This window comes from Staurois parvus, unplaced genomic scaffold (genome assembly GCF_062004578.1).
Source record: "Staurois parvus isolate SC_StPar_1 unplaced genomic scaffold, SC_StPar_1.0 ptg003600l, whole genome shotgun sequence".
NCBI classification, from domain to species: Eukaryota; Metazoa; Chordata; class Amphibia; order Anura; family Ranidae; genus Staurois; species Staurois parvus.
In genome coordinates this window covers 31,627-49,631 of record NW_028321396.1, presented here as the reverse complement: position 1 = coordinate 49,631, position 18,005 = coordinate 31,627, and positions in this window count along the sequence as shown.

Below are 18,005 nucleotides of genomic sequence, written 5' to 3'. Positions count from 1 at the left end.
TGATTGGGAGGGGATTGGAACACATGAATCACATGATTGGAAGGGGATTGTAACACCTTAATCACATGATTGGGAGGGGATTGGAACACCTGAATCACATGATATGGAGGGGATTGGAACATCTGAATCACATAATATGGAGGGGATTGGAACACCTGAATAACATGATATGGAGGGGATTGGAATACCTGAATCACATGATATGGAGGGGATTGGAAAACCTGAATCACATGATATGGAAGGGATTGGAACACCAGAATCCCATGATTGGGAGGGGATTAGAACACATGAATCACATGATTGGTAGGGGATTGGAACACCTGAATCACATGATATGGAGGGGATTAGAACACTTGAATCACATGATTGGGAGGGGATTGGAACACTTGAATCCCATGATTGGAAGGGGATTGGAACACCTTAATCACATGATTGGGAGGGGATTGGAACACCTTAATCACATGATATGGAGGGGATTAGAACACCTGAATCACATGATTGGAAGGGGATTAGAATACCTGAATCACATGATTGGGAGGGGATTGGAACACCTGAATCACATGATTGGGAGGGGATTGGAACATCTGAATCACATGATATGGAGGGGATTGGAACACCTGAATCACATGATTGGGAGGGGATTGGAACACCTGAATGTCGATTGGGAGGGGATTGGAATGCATAAATCACATGATTGGGAGGGATTGGAACACCTGAATCACATGATTGGGAGGGGATTGGAACACCTGAATGTCGATTGGGAGGGGATTGGAATGCATAAATCATATAATTGGGAATGGATTGGAACACCTAAATTGCATGATTGGGAGGGATTGGAGCACCTGAATCACATGATATGGAGGGGATTGGAGAACCTGAATCACATGATATGGAGGGAATTGGAGCACCTGAATCACGATTGGGAGGGGATTGGAACACCTAAATCACATGATTGGGAGGGATTGGAACACCTGAATCACATGATATGGAGGGGATTGGAGCACCTGAATCACATGATATGAAGGGGATTGGAACACCTGAATCACATGATATGGAGGGGATTGGAACACCTGAATCAAATGATATGGAGGGGATTGGAACACCTGAATCACATGATATGGTGGGGATTGGAAGACCTGAATCACATGATATGGAGGAGATTTTAAAACCTGAATCACATGATATGGAGGGGATTGGAACACATGAATCACATGATTGGGAGGGGATTATAACACATGAATCACATGATTGGGAGGTGATTGGAACACCTGAATCACATGATTGGGAGGGGATTGGAACACCTGAATCACATGATTGGAAGGGGATTGGAACACCTTAATCACATGATTGGGAGGGGATTGGAACACCTGAATCACATGATTTGGAGGGGATTGGAACACCTGAATCACATGATTGGGAGGGGATTGGAACACCTGAATCACATGATATGGAGGGGATTGGAACACCTTAATCAGATGATTGGGAGGGGATTGGAACACCTTAATCATATGATATGGAGGGGATTGGAACACCTGAATCAGATGATTGGGAGGGGATTGGAACACCTTAATCACATGATATGAAGAGGATTGGAACACCTGAATCACATGATTGGGAGGGGATTGGAACACCTGAATCACATGATTGAGAGCGGATTGCAACACCGGAATCACATGATATGGAGGGGATTGGAACACCTGAATCACATGATTGGGAGGGGATTGGAACACTCAAATCACATGATATGGAGGGGATTGGAACACCTGAATCACATGATATGGAGGGGATTGGAACACCGGAATCACATGATATGGAGGGGATTGGAACACCTGAATCAGGATTGGGAGGGGATTGGAACACCTAAATCACATGTTTAGGAGGGATTGGAACAACTGAATCACATGATATGGCGGGGATTGGAACATCTGAATCACATGATATGGAGGGGATTGGAACACCTGAATCTTATGATTGGGAGGGGATTGGAACACCTGAATCACATGATATGGAGGGGATTGGAACACCTGAATCAGATGATTGGGATGGGATTGGAATACCTGAATCACATGATATGGAGGGGATTGGAACACCTGAATCACATGATTGGGAGGAGATTGGAACATCTGAATCACATGATATGGAGGGGATTGGAACACCTGAATCACATGATTGGGAGGGAATTGGAAGACCTGAATCACATGATATGGAGGGGATTGGAACACCTGAATCACATGATATGGAGTGGATTGGAACACCTGAATCACGATTGGGAGGGGATTGGAACACCTAAATCACATGATTGGGAGGGATTGGAACAACTGAATCACATGATATGGAGGGGATTGGAGCACCTGAATCACATGATATGGAGGGGATTGGAACACCTGAATCACATGATATGGAGGGGATTGGAACACCTGAATCACATGATATGGAGTGGTTTGGAACACCTGAATCACGATTGGGAGGGGATTGGAACACCTAAATCACATGATTGGGAGGGATTGGAACAACTGAATCACATGATATGGAGGGGATTGGAGCACCTGAATCACATGATATGGAGGGGATTGGAACACCTGAATCACATGATATGGAGGGGATTGAAACACCTGATTTACATGATATGGAGAGGATTGGAATACCTGAATCACATGATATGGTGGGGATTGGAACACCTGAATCACATAATATGGAGATTGAAACACCTGAATCACATGATGTGGAGGGGATTTTAAAACCTGAATCACATGATATGGAGGGGATTGGAACACCTGAATCACATGATATGGAGGGGATTGGAACACCTGAATCACATGATATGGAGGGGATTTGAACACCTGAATCATATGATTGGGAGGGGATTAGAACACATGAATCACATGATTGGGAGGGGATTGGAACACCTGAATCACATGATATGGAGGGGATTAGAACACCTGAATCACATGATTGGGAGGGGATTGGAACACATGAATCACATGATTGGAAGGCGATTGGAACACCTTAATCACATGATTGAGAGGGTATTGGAACACCTGAATCACATGATATGGAGGGGATTGGAACATCTGAATCACATGATATGGAGGGGATTAGAACACCTCAATCACATGATTGGGAGGGGATTGGAACACCTGAATCACATGATCGGAAGGGGATTGGAACACCTTAATCACATGATTGGAAGGGGATTGGAACACCTTAATCACATGATATGGAGGGGATTGGAACACCTGAATCAAATGATATGGAGGGGATTGGAACACCTGAATCACATGATATTCAGGGGATTGGAATACCTGAATCACATGATATGGAGGGGATTGGAACACCTGAATCACATGATTGGAAGGGGATTAGAATACCTGAATCACATGATTGGGAGGGGATTGGAACACCTGAATCACATGATTGGGAGGGGATTGGAACATCTGAATCACATGATATGGAGGGGATTGGAACACCTGAATCACATGATTGGGAGGGGATTGGAACACCTGAATCTCGATTGGGAGGGGATTGGAATGCATAAATCACATGATTGGGAGGGATTGGAACAGCTGAATCACATAATTGGGAGTGGATTGGAACACCTAAATTGCATGATTGGGAGGGATTGGAGCACCTGAATCACATGATATGGAGGGGATTGGAGTACCTGAATCACATGATATGGAGGGAATTGGAACACCTATATCACGATTGGGAGGGGATTGGAACACCGGAATCAAATGATATGGAGGGGATTGGAACACCTGAATCACATGATTGGGAGGGGATTGGAACACCTAAATCACATGATTGGGAGGGATTGGAACACCTGAATCACATAATATGAAGGAGATTGAAACACCTGAATCACATGATATGGAGGGGATTGGAACACCTGAATCACATGATATGGAGGGGATTGGAACACCTGAATCACATGATATGGAGGGGATTGGAACACCTGAATCAAATGATATGGAGGGGATTGGAACACCTTAATCACATGATTGGGAGGGTATTGGAACACCTGAATCACATGATATGGAGGAGATTTTAAAACCTGAATCACATGATATGGAGGGGATTGGAACACCTTAATCACATGATATTGAGGGGATTGGAACACCTGAATCACATGATATGGAGGGGATTGGAACACATGAATCACATGATTGGGAGGGGATTATAACACATGAATCACATGATTGGGAGGTGATTGGAACACCTGAATCACATGATTGGGAGGGGATTGGAACACCTGAATCACATGATTGGAAGGGGATTGGAACACCTTAATCACATGATTGGGAGGGGATTGGAACACCTGAATCACATGATTTGGAGGGGATTGGAACACCTGAATCACATGATTGGGAGGGGATTGGAACACCTGAATCACATGATTGGGAGGGGATTGGAACACCTGAATCACATGATATGGAGGGATTGGAACACCTGAATCATATGATTGGGAGGGGATTGGAATACCTGAATCACATGATATGGAGGGGATTGGAACACCTGAATCACATGATTGGGAGGGGATTGGAACACCTGAATCACATGATATGGAGTGGATTGGAACACCTTAATCATATGATATGGAGGGGATTGGAACACCTGAATCAGATGATTGGGACGGGATTGGAACACCTTAATCACATGATATGAAGAGGATTGGAACACCTGAATCACATGATTGGGAGGGGATCGGAACACCTGAATCACATGATTGAGAGTGGGTTGCAACACCTGAATCACATGATATGGAGGGGATTGGAACACCTGAATCACATGATTGGGAGGGGATTGGAACACTCGAATCATATGATATGGAGGGGATTGGAACACCTGAATCACATGATATGGAGGGGATTGGAACACCTGAATCAGGATTGGGAGGGGATTGGAACACCTAAATCACATGATTGGGAGGGATTGGAACAACTGAATCACATGATATGGCGGGGATTGGAACATCTGAATCACATGACATGGAGGGGATTGGAAAACCTGAATCTTATGATTGGGAGGGGATTGGAACACCTGAATCACATGATATGGAGGGGATTGGAACACCTGAATCAGATGATTGGGAGGGGATTGGAATACCTGAATCACATGATATGGAGGGGATTGGAACACCTGAATCACATGATTGGGAGGAGATTGGAACATCTGAATCACATGATATGGAGGGGATTGGAACACCTGAATCACATGATTGAGAGGAGATTGGAACACCGGAATCACATGATATGGAGGGGATTGGAACACCTGAATCACATGATTGGGAGGGAATTGGAAGACCTGAATCACATGATATGGAGGGGATTGGAACACCTGAATCACATGATATGGAGTGGATTGGAACACCTGAATCACGATTGGGAGGGGATTGGAACACCTAAATCACATGATTGGGAGGGATTGGAACAACTGAATCACATGATATGGAGGGGATTGGAGCACCTGAATCACATGATATGGAGGGGATTGGAACACCTGAATCACATGATATGGAGGGGATTGAAACACCTGAATTACATGATATGGAGGGGATTGGAATACCTGAATCACATGATATGGTGGGGATTGGAACACCTGAATCACATAATATGAAGGAGATTGAAACACCTGAATCACATGATATGGAGGGGATTTTAAAAACTGAATCATATGATTGGGAGGGGATTAGAACACATGAATCACATGATTGGGAGGGGATTGGAACACATGAATCACATGATTGGAAGGCGATTGGAACACCTTAATCACATGATTGGGAGGGTATTGGAACACCTGAATCACATGATATGGAGGGGATTTGAACACCTGAATCATATGATTGGGAGGGGATTAGAACACATGAATCACATGATTGGGAGGGGATTGGAACACATGAATCACATGACTGGAAGGCGATTGGAACACCTTAATCACATGATTGGGAGGGTATTGGAACACCTGAATCACATGATATGGAGGGGATTGGAACATCTGAATCACATGATATGGAGGGGATTGGAACACCTGAATCACATGATATGGAGGGGATTGGAACACCTGAATCACATGATATGGAGGGGATTAGAACACCTGAATCACATGATATGGAGTGGTTTGGAACACCTGAATCACGATTGGGAGGGGATTGGAACACCTAAATCACATGATTGGGAGGGATTGGAACAACTGAATCACATGATATGGAGGGGATTGGAGCACCTGAATCACATGATATGGAGGGGATTGGAACACCTGAATCACATGATATGGAGGGGATTGAAACACCTGAATTACATGATATGGAGAGGATTGGAATACCTGAATCACATGATATGGTGGGGATTGGAACACCTGAATCACATAATATGGAGATTGAAACACCTGAATCACATGATATGGAGGGGATTTTAAAACCTGAATCACATGATATGGAGGGGATTGGAACACCTGAATCACATGATATGGAGGGGATTGGAACACCTGAATCACATGATATGGAGGGGATTTGAACACCTGAATCATATGATTGGGAGGGGATTAGAACACATGAATCACATCATTGGGAGGGGATTGGAACACCTGAATCACATGATATGGAGGGGATTAGAACACCTGAATCACATGATTGGGAGGGGATTGGAACACATGAATCACATGATTGGAAGGCGATTGGAACACCTTAAACACATGATTGAGAGGGTATTGGAACACCTGAATCACATGATATGGAGGGGATTGGAACATCTGAATCACATGATATGGAGGGGATTAGAACACCTGAATCACATGATTGGGAGGGGATTGGAACACCTGAATCACATGATCGGAAGGGGATTGGAACACCTTAATCACATGATTGGGAGGGGATTGGAACACCTTAATCACATGATATGGAGGGGATTGGAACACCTGAATCAAATGATATGGAGGGGATTGGAACACCTGAATCACATGATATTCAGGGGATTGGAATACCTGAATCACATGATATGGAGGGGATTGGAACACCTGAATCACATGATTGGAAGGGGATTAGAATACCTGAATCACATGATTGGGAGGGGATTGGAACACCTGAATCACATGATTGGGAGGGGATTGGAACATCTGAATCACATGATATGGAGGGGATTGGAACACCTGAGTCACATGATTGGGAGGGGATTGGAACACCTGAATTTCGATTGGGAGGGGATTGGAATGCATAAATCACATGATTGGGAGGGATTGGAACACCTAAATTGCATGATTGGGAGGGATTGGAGCACCTGAATCACATGATATGGAGGGGATTGGAGTACCTGAATCACATGATATGGAGGGAATTGGAACACCTGAATCACGATTGGGAGGGGATTGGAACACCGGAATCAAATGATATGGAGGGGATTGGAACACCTGAATCACATGATTGGGAGGGGATTGGAACACCTAAATCACATGATTGGGAGGGATTGGAACACCTGAATCACATGATATGGAGGGGATTGGAGCACCTGAATCACATGATATGGAGGGGATTGGAACACCTGAATCACATGATATGGAGGGGATTGGAACACCTGAATCAAATGATATGGAGGGGATTGGAACACCTGAATCACATGATATTGAGGGGATTGGAACACCTGAATCACATGATATGGAGGGGATTGGAACACATGAATCACATGATTGGGAGGGGATTATAACACATGAATCACATGATTGGGAGGTGATTGGAACACCTGAATCACATGATTGGGAGGGGATTGGAACACCTGAATCACATGATTGGAAGGGGATTGGAACACCTTAATCACATGATTGGGAGGGGATTGGAACACCTGAATCACATGATTTGGAGGGGATTGGAACACCTGAATCACATGATATGGAGGGGATTGGAACACCTGAATCACATGATTGGGAGGGGATTGGAATACCTGAATCACATGATATGGAGGGGATTGGAACACCTGAATCACATGATTGGGAGGGGATTGGAACACCTGAATCACATGATATGGAGGGGATTGGAACACCTGAATCAGATGATTGGGACGGGATTGGAACACCTTAATCACATGATATGAAGAGGATTGGAACACCTGAATCACATGATTGGGAGGGGATCGGAACACCTGAATCACATGATTGAGAGTGGATTGCAACACCTGAATCACATGATATGGAGGGGATTGGAACACCTGAATCACATGATTGGGAGGGGATTGGAACACTCGAATCACATGATATGGAGGGGATTGGAACACCTGAATCACATGATATGGAGGGGATTGGAACACCGGAATCACATGATATGGAGGGGATTGGAACACCTGAATCAGGATTGGGAGGGGATTGGAACACCTAAATCACATGATTGGGAGGGATTGGAACAACTAAATCACATGATATGGCGGGGATTGGAACATCTGAATCACATGATATGGAGGGGATTGGAACACCTGAATCTTATGATTGGGAGGGGATTGGAACACCTGAATCACATGATATGGAGGGGATTGGAACACCTGAATCAGATGATTGGGAGGGGATTGGAATACCTGAATCACATGATATGGAGGGGATTGGAACACCTGAATCACATGATTGGGAGGAGATTGGAACATCTGAATCACATGATATGGAGGGGATTGGAACACCTGAATCACATGATTGAGAGGAGATTGGAACGCCGGAATCACATGATATGGAGGGGATTGGAACACCTGAATCACATGATTGGGAGGGAATTGGAAGACCTGAATCACATGATATGGAGGGGATTGGAACACCTGAATTACATGATATGGAGTGGATTGGAACACCTGAATCACGATTGGGAGGGGATTGGAACACCTAAATCACATGATTTGGAGGGATTGGAACAACTGAATCACATGATATGGAGGGGATTGGAGCACCTGAATCACATGATATGGAGGGGATTGGAACACCTGAATCACATGATATGGAGGGGATTGAAACACCTGAATTACATGATATGGTGGGGATTGGAACACCTGAATCACATAATATGAAGGAGATTGAAACACCTGAATCACATGATATGGAGGGGATTTTAAAACCTGAATCACATGATATGGAGGGGATTGGAACACCTGAATCACATGATATGGAGGGGATTGGAACACCTGAATCATATGATATGGAGGGGATTTGAACACCTGAATCATATGATTGGGAGGGGATTAGAACACATGAATCACATGATATGGAGGGGATTGGAACACCTGAATCACATGATATGGAGGGGATTAGAACACCTGAATCACGATTGGGAGGGGATTGGAACACCGGAATCAAATGATATGGAGGGGATTGGAACACCTGAATCACATGATTGGGAGGGGATTGGAACACCTAAATCACATGATTGGGAGGGGATTGGAACACCTGAATCACATGATATGGAGGGGATTGGAGCACCTGAATCACATGATATGGAGGGGATTGGAATACCTGAATCACATGATATGGAGGGGATTGGAACACCTGAATCACATGATATGGAGGGGATTGGAACACCTGAATCAAATTATATGGAGGGGATTGGAACACCTGAATCACATGATATGGTGGGGATTGGAAGACCTGAATCACATGATATGGAGGAGATTTTAAAACCTGAATCACATGATATGGAGGGGATTGGAACACCTTAATCACATGATATTGAGGGGATTGGAACACCTGAATCACATGATATGGAGGGGATTGGAACACCTGAATCACATGATATGGAGGGGATTGGAACACCTGAATCACATGATTGGGAGGGGATTGGAACACATGAATCACATGATTGGGAGGGGATTGGGACACCTGAATCACATGATTGGGAGGGGATGGGAACACCTGAATCACATGATTGGGAGGGGATTGGAGGACCTGAATCACATGATATGGAGGGGATTGAAGGACCTGAATCACATGATATGGAGGGGATAGGAAAACCTGAATCACATGATTGGGAGGGGATTGGAACATCTGAATTACATGATATAGAGGGGATTGGAACACCTGAATCACATGATTGAGAGGAGATTGGAACACTTGAATTCCATGATATGGAGGGGATTGGAAAATCTGAATCACATGATTGGGAGGGGATTGGAACACCTGAAACACGATATGGAGGGGATTGGAACACCTGAATCAGATGATTGGGAGGGGATTGGAACACCTGAATCACATGATTGGGAGGGGATTGGAAAACCTGAATCACATGATATGGAGGGGATTAGAACACCTGAATCACATGATATGGAGGTGATTGGAACACCTGAATCACATGATATGGAGGGGATTGAAGCACCTGAATCATATGATATAGAGGGGATTGGAACACCTAAATCACGATTGGGAGGGGATTGGAACACCTAAATCACATAATATGAAGGGGATTGGAACACCTGAATCACATAATATGAAGGGGATTGAAACACCTGAATCAGATGATTGGGAAGGGATTGGAACACCTGAATCACATGATATGGAGGGGATTGGAACACGTGAATCACATGATATGGAGGGGATCGGAACACCTGAATCACATGATTGGGAGGGGATTAGAACACATGAATCACATGATTGGGAGGGGATTGGAACACCTGAATCACATGATATGGAGGGGATTAGAACACCTGAATCACATGATTGGGAGGGGATTGGAACACCTGAATCACATGATTGGAAGGGGATTGGAACATCTGAATCACATGATATGGAGGGGATTGGAAAACCTGAATCAAATGATATGGAGGGGATTGGAATACCTGAATCACATGATTGGGAGGGGATTGGAACACCTGAATCACAATATATGGAGGGGATTGGAACACCTGAATCACATGATTGAGAGGAGATTGGAACACCTGAATCACATGATATGGAGGGGATTGGAACACCTGAATCAGATGATTGGGAGGGGATTAGAATACCTGAATCACATGATATGGAGGGGATTGGAACACCTGAATCACATGATATGGAGGGGATTGGAACACCTGAATCACATGATTGGGAAGGGATTGGAACACCTGAATCACATGATTGGTAGGGGATTGGAACACCTGAATCACATGATATGGAGGGGATTGGAACACATGAATCACATGATATGGAGGGGATTGGAACACCTGAATCACATGATATGGAGGGGATTGGAACACCTAAATCACATGATTGGGAGGGGATTGGAACACTTGAATCACATGATATGGAGGGGATTGGAACACCTGAATCACATGATTGGGAGGGGATTAGAACACCTGAATCACATGATATGGAGGGGATTGGAACACCTGAATCACATGATATGGAGGGGATTGGAACACCTGAATCACATGATATGGAGGGGATTGGAACACCTGAATCACATGATATGGAGGGGATTGGAACACCTGAATCACATGATATGGAGGGGATTGGAACACCTGAATCACATGATATGGAGGGGATTTGAACACCTGAATCATATGATTGGGAGGGGATTAGAACACATGAATCACATGATTGAGAGGGGATTGGAACACCTGAATCACATGATATGGAGGGGATTAGAACACCTGAATCACATGATTGGGAGGGGATTGGAACACATGAATCACATGATTGGAAGGCGATTGGAACACCTTAATCACATGATTGAGAGGGTATTGGAACACCTGAATCACATGATATGGAGGGGATTGGAACATCTGAATCACATGATATGGAGGGGATTAGAACACCTGAATCACATGATTGGGAGGGGATTGGAACACCTGAATCACATGATCGGAAGGGGATTGGAACACCTTAATCACATGATAGGGAGGGGATTGGAACACCTGAATCAAATGATATGGAGGGGATTGGAACACCTGAATCACATGATATTCAGAGGATTGGAATACCTGAATCACATGATATGGAGGGGATTGGAACACCTGAATCACATGATTGGAAGGGGATTAGAATACCTGAATCACATGATTGGGAGGGGATTGGAACACCTGAATCACATGATTGGGAGGGGATTGGAACATCTGAATCACATGATATGGAGGGGATTGGAACACCTGAATCACATGATTGGGAGGGGATTGGAACACCTGAATCTCGATTGGGAGGGGATTGGAATGCATAAATCACATGATTGGGAGGGATTGGAACAGCTGAATCACATAATTGGGAGTGGATTGGAACACCTAAATTGCTTGATTGGGAGGGATTGGAGCACCTGAATCACATGATATGGAGGGGATTGGAGTACCTTAATCACATGATATGGAGGGAATTGGAACACCTGAATCACGATTGGGAGGGGATTGGAACACCGGAATCAAATGATATGGAGGGGATTGGAGCACCTGAATCACATGATTGGGAGGGGATTGGAACACCTAAATCACATGATTGGGAGGGGATTGGAACACCTGAATCACATGATATGGAGGGGATTGGAGCACCTGAATCACATGATATGGAGGGGATTGGAACACCTGAATCACATGATATGGAGGGGATTGGAACACCTGAATCACATGATTGGGAGGGGATTGGAACACCTGAATCACATGATATGGAGGGGATTGGAGCACCTGAATCACATGATTGGGAAGGGATTGGTACACCTGAATCACATGATTTGGAGGGGATTGGAGCACCTGAATCACATGATTTGGAGGGGATTGGAGCACCTGAATCACATGATATGGAGGGGATTGGAACACCTGAATCACATGATTGGGAGGGGATTGGAACACCTAAATCACATGATTGGGAGGGATTGGAACACCTGAATCACATGATATGGAGGGGATTGGAGCACCTGAATCACATGATATGGAGGGGATTGGAACACCTGAATCACATGATATGGTGGGGATTGGAAGACCTGAATCACATGATATGGAGGAGATTTTAAAACCTGAATCACATGATATGGAGGGGATTGGAACACCTTAATCACATGATATTGAGGGGATTGGAACACCTGAATCACATGATATGGAGGGGATTGGAAGACATGAATCACATGATTGGGAGGGGATTATAACACATGAATCACATGATTGGGAGGTGATTGGAACACCTGAATCACATGATTGGGAGGGGATTGGAACACCTGAATCACATGATTGGAAGGGGATTGGAACACCTTAATCACATGATTGGGAGGGGATTGGAACACCTGAATCACATGATTTGGAGGGGATTGGAACACCTGAATCACATGATTGGGAGGGGATTGGAACACCTGAATCACATGATTGGGAGGGGATTGGAACACCTGAATCACATGATATGGAGGGGATTGGAACACCTGAATCACATGATTGGGAGGGGATTGGAATACCTGAATCACATGATATGGAGGGGATTGGAACACCTGAATCACATGATTGGGAGGGGATTGGAACACCTGAATCACATGATATGGAGTGGATTGGAACACCTTAATCATATGATATGGAGGGGATTGGAACACCTGAATCAGATGATTGGGACGGGATTGGAACACCTTAATCACATGATATGAAGAGGATTGGAACACCTGAATCACATGATTGGGAGGGGATCGGAACACCTGAATCACATGATTGAGAGCAGATTGCAACACCTGAATCACATGATATGGAGGGGATTGGAACACCTGAATCACATGATTGGGAGGGGATTGGAACACTCGAATCACATGATATGGAGGGGATTGGAACACCTGAATCACATGATATGGAGGGGATTGGAACACCGGAATCACATGATATGGATGGGATTGGAACACCAGAATCACATGATATGGAGGGGATTGGAACACCGGAATCACATGATATGGAGGGGATTGGAACACCTGAATCAGGATTGGGAGGGGATTGGAACACCTAAATCACATGATTGGGAGGGATTGGAACAACTGAATCACATGATATGGCGGGGATTGGAACATCTGAATCACATGATATGGAGGGGATTGGAACACCTGAATCACATGATTGGGAGGGGATTGGAACATCTGAATCACATGATATGGAGGGGATTGGAACACCTGAATCAGGTGATTGGGAGGGGATTGGAATACCTGAATCACATGATATGGAGGGGATTGGAACACCTGAATCACATGATTGGGAGGAGATTGGAACATCTGAATCACGATATGGAGGGGATTGGAACACCTGAATCACATGATTGAGAGGAGATTGGAACACCGGAATCACATGATATGGAGGGGATTGGAACACCTGAATCACATGATTGGGAGGGAATTGGAAGACCTGAATCACATGATATGGAGGGGATTGGAACAACTGAATCACATGATATGGAGTGGATTGGAACACCTGAATCACGATTGGGAGGGGATTGGAACACCTAAATCACATGATTGGGAGGGATTGGAACAACTGAATCACTTGATATGGAGGGGATTGGAGCACCTGAATCACATGATATGGAGGGGATTGGAACACCTGAATCACATGATATGGAGGGGATTGAAACACCTGAATTACATGATATGGAGGGGATTGGAATACCTGAATCACATGATATGGTGGGGATTGGAACACCTGAATCACATAATATGAAGGAGATTGAAACACCTGAATCACATGATATGGAGGGGATTTTAAAACCTGAATCACATGATATGGAGGGGATTGGAACACCTGAATCACATGATATGGATGGGATTGGAACACCTGAATCACATGATATGGAGGGGATTTGAACACCTGAATCATATGATTGGGAGGGGATTAGAACACATGAATCACATGATTGGGAGGGGATTGGAACACCTGAATCACATGATATGGAGGGGATTAGAACACCTTAATTACATGATTGGGAGGGTATTGGAACACCTGAATCACATGATATGGAGGGGATTGGAACATCTGAATCACATGATATGGAGGGGATTGGAACACCTGAATCACATGATATGGAGGGGATTGGAATACCTGAATCACATGATATGGAGGGGATTGGAACACCTGAATCACATGATATGGAGGGGATTGGAACACCTGAATCACATGATTGGGAGGGGATTAGAACACATGAATCACATGATTGGGAGGGGATTGGAACATCTGAATCACATGATATGGAGGGGATTGGAACACATGAATCACATGATTGGAAGGGGATTGTAACACCTTAATCACATGATTGGGAGGGGATTGGAACATCTGAATCACATGATATGGAGGGGATTGGAACACCTGAATCACATGATATGGAGGGGATTGGAATACCTGAATCACATGATATTGAGGGGATTGGAACACCTGAATCACATGATTGGGAGGGGATTGGAACACCTGAATCACATGATATGGAGGGGATTGGAACACCTGAATAAGATGATTGGGAGAGGATTGGAATACCTGAATCACATGATATTGAGGGGATTGGAACACCTGAATCACATGATTGGGAGGGGATTGGAACACCTGAATCACATGACATGGAGGGGATTGGAACACCTGAATCACATGTTTGGGAGGGCGGGGACAATACTTTGGGCATTTTAGTGTATGTCTGTAGCCTCTGACAGTCTTCTTTATTACACTCACTGAAGATATAGGGGGCCCCTAACACCGACTACAAGGTGAGCTGTGATTGGTTGGGGTAGAGATCATGTCATCTTTACTTCTCACCTTGGGCAGAGGCCCCTGAGAAATTTTAAAAATACAAGGCGGTTTCTGAATGGTGGAGGGCCAACACTCTTCTGTGCCTATATTGGCCATGGATGGTAGAACCATTTCAATAAATTCCTGCCTTCCATCCCCCCTCCCCCCAATATTTGGTGGTGCGGCACATTCGTGGTTTTGGCGTTTGTTCTCTTCTTACTGTAACCAGATGCTGGAGGACAAACATGGCGGAGACATGCCAGCCAGGGGAGAGCTTTAGCCTAGAATGCCTATAGACTTCTATGCAGAATGCTGAGGATCATGGGAAATGTGTTTTTTCACACAGAATGGGGTGTATTGACTTTTCCAATAGGACATTGAGGAAGGGGAGTGGTGGAACAGCGTTTACCAGCCTGCACCGGAAAGCTTGTCCTCCATGCAGTGCAGGTGGTGGGATGTGCACATAGATCATCCATGGGGTGAGTGACCAGAGACAGGGACATCGGGGGCAGCCCAGACCACAGCGATCACATCTGCACCTTCACCACAGGGAGAAGAGGGCATCCTCTCACCCTTTACTTCCACCTCCAATCACTGGAGGTATTCTGTGGAGAGGATTGAGGGCCAGGTCCCCCACAGGGAGAAGAGCATCCTCTCACCCTTTACTTCCAATCACTGGAGGCATTCTGTGGAGAGATTGCGGGCCAGGCTCCTCACCCCCGAGGGAGAAAAGAAAATCCTCTCACCCTTTACTTCCACCCGCAATCACTGGAGGTATGCTGTAGAGAGGATTGATGAGCCGTGCATGATCTCTACCCACTCCACCATTCACAGCCATCAATCACCGGGTCCTCAACCGGTGATTACTCAGCATCTCCGATGGGGAGGAGGAGTGGTTTAAACAGTTCTTCCCGTCAGCTCTGGCACAGTGCACAGCCATCCTGATCAGTGTGATTACAGTGAAGCACCAACACACCACCCCCTAGTAAAACTCCCAGCACAGTTAACCCATTCCTGCCCAGTGTTGGGGCTTTTTCTTTTAGCACTGCTTATTGGTGTCACTGGGCATGTCAATGACACCAAGTCAGTTCCCCCCAGTGTCAGAATGTCCAGTGCAATCCCTCTATAAGTCACTAATCCCCACTATTACTAGTACCCAAAAAAAAAAAAAAAAAAACCACCCCGTATCTATACCGCCATTTGTAAATACCGAAAAAACCTTCACATAAGCCAATATACATGTATTGGGATTTTTTTTTTTTTTTTAAACACAAATTTAGGCCAAAATGTATCCTGTTCCTTGCCTATGTGATTTTTACTGGACATGTGTAATAGCAAAGAGTCAAAAATATTGTTCAATTGGTCTAACTGTGCAAAAAAAAAAAAAAAAAAAAAAAAAAAAAAAAAATATATATGGAATGGAATAATCAGGAGGGTAGTGGTTTCAGGGCCCCAACAATAGCCAGCAGAACATACAGGACTGTCCCTTCCATTTCCGTGGACAGTACCCACCCAGTCAGCTCAGGCCTAGCATAGCCACCATTCCTGCACACTGGCAGTCCAGTCCCAGCAGTATCAGGCCAAGCTTTGCCAGTCACCGTCATTCAAGGTGGTGTCGTCACCAGTTAGGCCAGTGTTTCTCAACTCCAGTCCTCATGGACCCCCAACAGGTCATGTTTTCAGGATTTCAGCTGTGGTAATTACTAAGGCAGTGAATCTGATCAAATCACCTGTGCAAAATAATGGAAATCCTGAAAACATGACCTGTTGGGGGTCCATGAGGACTGGAATTGAGAAACACTGGGTTAGGCTGATCTGGTCAACACACGCTTAGTCCTTCCCATTCGTGATCAGTAGGAATTTCCTTTGCCGACTGGTTTGGGGCTTTTGTTCTGGATCCATTGTTTGGTACAGGGGCATACTGACCATTTGGTAACTCAGGCGCTGCCCAAGGGTCCTGGGGTCAGTAGAGGGCCCCATGAGATGCTCCTGGTACCCTTCTCATAGGCTTTTGAGTTTGCACAAGGACACATGGGCCCCATGATCCCCTATTGCCCAAGGGCCCCATGAGTTGTCAGTCCGCCCCTGGTTGGGTAATAGAAGTTTGCCAGGCTTCACCGTTTGGCTTGCCAGGATGAATGTACAATGCAAGTAGAGGAGCCGAGGCCCTTGGAGTAGAGACAAAGACCAGAGGAACCATCTTATATGGCAGCTCCTGCAGGACTCTACTACATGCCGTGGCGAGAGGTTCATGACTTCCTGTCCTGGGGAGTGACAACTCACTGTACTGAGTCTGTAGAAAGGTGTGGTCACCCTAGCTCAGATAACACCCCCTTAATATCCACAACTAGATGGTGCAAGCCAACA